The sequence below is a fragment of the Triticum dicoccoides genome, chromosome 3A (assembly GCF_002162155.2).
Source record: "Triticum dicoccoides isolate Atlit2015 ecotype Zavitan chromosome 3A, WEW_v2.0, whole genome shotgun sequence".
Lineage (NCBI taxonomy): Eukaryota > Viridiplantae > Streptophyta > Magnoliopsida > Poales > Poaceae > Triticum > Triticum dicoccoides.
This window is the reverse complement of record NC_041384.1, coordinates 662097438-662100398: the sequence shown is the minus strand read 5'-3', so window position 1 is coordinate 662100398 and position 2961 is coordinate 662097438. Positions and strand designations below refer to the sequence as shown.

The following is a 2961-nucleotide window of genomic DNA, read 5'->3' as shown; positions in this document are numbered from 1 at the left end:
TGAACATGCATCCCTCTGGCAGCATTTTAGAAATATAAATATGTTCAGTTGTTATCTTATCAAGTTAACCCCTTGTATGTATAAATTGTGGAGGATAGCTCATTGTTCAATGTCGAAAGATAGGTCCTATAGTTAGGCTCAACCTGAACAATAATATATCTAGCATTAGTAAAAAAAAACTAAAAAAGTGATACAAATTTATTTCAATTCATATTTTCTACATTTCTTTCGGATGTTTGATGACATATCTGAACTTATTCATAAACCTACCTTTGATGTTAGGCTCAATTATTCCAAAATTTGGTGTTGACTATCCCACGATTTCAAGCTGACTATCCCACGAGACAACAATGGTTCATAGAATTTGGGTGTATTCTCCCGTTGCAACGCACGGGCACCTTTACTATATGTCGAGTTATGGTTTCATGATAAACAGAGCACGCACCAAATTTTGATGAATTGCTTGAAGAAAATGCATCGGGTCTTTTCTTGCGTCCTTCAAGTCTTCAACCAGGTAAAATAAATCCTGGTATTGTTTTTCTTCTTGCATAACTTATCTAATCTCCCAACAGATTTTTTGGGTTAGTGTGGTTGTTAGTCTTACTTCTAGCCGTGGCTATGAATTTTTGTTGAGAAGTAGGCAAACATAAAAGTTGTTGTTTGTTGAATGAATTTGCGTTGTATCTCTTTTATTCCTAAAACAGTTAGTCAGAAAGATCTTTCACACTGGTGTGATACTATTATTTCTACCCAAGCTCTAATATTTTTAGTGCCAAGCAAATTTGATGCATCCAAACTATGACACATCTCTCTATACTGAAATTGTGGTTGTATTGTTTGTCATCTGAAAACCACACTCAAGTATACATTATGGGACATAATGCCCAGAAAATAATCACCAGGCATGGATATCACTCTTGACCTACAGAGTACAACATTGCATAATTTTTTGGTTTTCTGAAGGTACAACTCAGTATTATTTTTATCATATATAGATAGAACAAAGGCCACAAGAGCTGATTTTGTGCACCTTGCTGCATGGGCACCCACTTGATTAAGATATTCGAAGTGTGATCTTTTAGAATTTCAAATAACAAGTCAGATTCTCATTATTAACCCGTGTTCACATTCTAATGTTTTTTGACTCTGACAGATTGTCTTTGTTTCATAAACTGTTGTTGTTATGTATGCAGGATACATTTCTAGAGCTAAAATTTCTGGGCATCAAGAAGTAATTAACTATGCTTCAAGTAAGGAAGTTATTTGGTATAACTATTTTGAGGACTAAATTACTAGCTCAATGTTTGGAAGTTATTGAGCTGCAGATATGGCATGTGCGTACACGAAGACCTGATGCATCAAAGCTCGGTGTGGACACACCTCTTCTTACAGGACAGGTTTGTCTACAAATTATCCGAGCTTCAATTTCCACAATAAAACACATGTTTTTATTTATCATGGTTTCTTCTCTTACATAACTAAACATTTTGCAGATGTTGATTTTTCATTTCCTTCCAACGCCATTAAATCCCAGTCTTATGTAATTTGAAATGGCTCCATCGTGTGTGATGTATCCCTCCCCTCAGCTTTTGGAGGAACATGGTGCTATTTGGTGCTTTTGTTTGTGGAAAAAATGTCATTAGTCAGGAACTTTCTAAGATGGTCACCTGACTGCTCTATTGTCATGGACGTGGGAAAACCTTTGTCTATAGTATTTTCTTGGTACCATCTCTATACCATCTATTCAGTTTGAAAATATACGTGGTACTCTAATTCTGAAGCTCTGCTTTATGTGGGATGTGGGGAAAGAGGAAATGAGATGTGTGATGTTCAATGGGAAAGCCCAAAAAATAGTGCAAAATAAATTACAAATGAAATATAATATTCCAACAAAATGTTCATCACCATCAAAATGATTCCATTTAAAAAAATATTATTGAAATTAAAAAAACACCTAAAAAAGAAATATTCATGTTTTTCTGAATAACAACAAAAAATTGATTGAAAGACTTTCATACACTACTACTTTTTCATCGGATGAAATGAAAGTGTGGAGCTGAAATAGGTCATGACAAACATTATTAGGGTATATGTCCGAATTTTATGGTCCAAAAAGAAATATTCGGTGTAACCTTATTTCTGACGTTTCCAAAAATTGGATTAAAATGTGTTTCATAATTGCACGTGGAGCAAGTTATATTTAATATTTCGCCCGGTGCAACGCACGGGCATTTATACTAGTAAGTAAAAATGTGATATCTATTAAAACTAAAAACAGATATGATTTATTGTGTTAGAGTGTAGTAGTAGTGCTGTATTGCATAGTTGTTAGATGTAACAAGCGAGAACGTGTAGAGATGTAGTTTTGGAGGGCCTACAGAGAGAAAAGCGCAATACGGTCACCGAACTTCAGGATAAGTTGATTACGGTCACTATATACGTTTTGCGGTGATTATACGGTCACTTGCTCACAGTTCAGCATCGGATTGCACTCTGTTGATCGGCCAAATAGTTTGCGTGGCGCCATGTTAACTAGTTAAATTGATCATGTTCCTTGTGGGTCTCACCTGTCAGTTCGCATAGGGAAAAGGTCAGATAAACAAAAATTTACCAGGCGCGACAAGGCTACAACCCATGCACGGGAATCACCTGGTTGTGTATGTGTCTGTCAGGGCCTGATGTGTGCTCATGCACGTGTAGGTTGAGCACTTGAGCGTGAGAGTGTGTGTTGGTCGTGTGGTGTACTGGTGTGTGTATGCATGCGTGCGTGTGTGTGTGCGTGTGAGTGTTGCGTGTGTGCATGGCTGCGTGTGTACGTGTGAGTGTTGCGTGCGTGCGTGGGTGCATGTGTTTGTGTGAGTGTTGCGTGGATGCAGTTCGTGTGCATGCGTGCGTGTGTGTATAATCACCACACCAGCTCCTGTGTGTTAAAACAGACGGCTCAGCATACCAATACAAGGC

The 2961-nt window shown here is 37.5% G+C and overlaps 1 long non-coding RNA gene across 1 annotated transcript in view; it reads left to right on the top strand.

Annotated features, from left to right (window-relative positions):
- The window catches only part of LOC119270050, a 3720-nt gene extending 1988 nt beyond the window's left edge, over positions 1–1732 (top strand). Inside the window, exons 2-4 of the long non-coding RNA XR_005133897.1 lie at positions 283–514; positions 1194–1397; positions 1494–1732. This is a non-coding gene — a long non-coding RNA (uncharacterized LOC119270050). The remainder of the gene's footprint in view (positions 1–282; positions 515–1193; positions 1398–1493) is intronic.
- The last annotated feature ends 1229 nt before the right edge of the window (positions 1733–2961 follow it).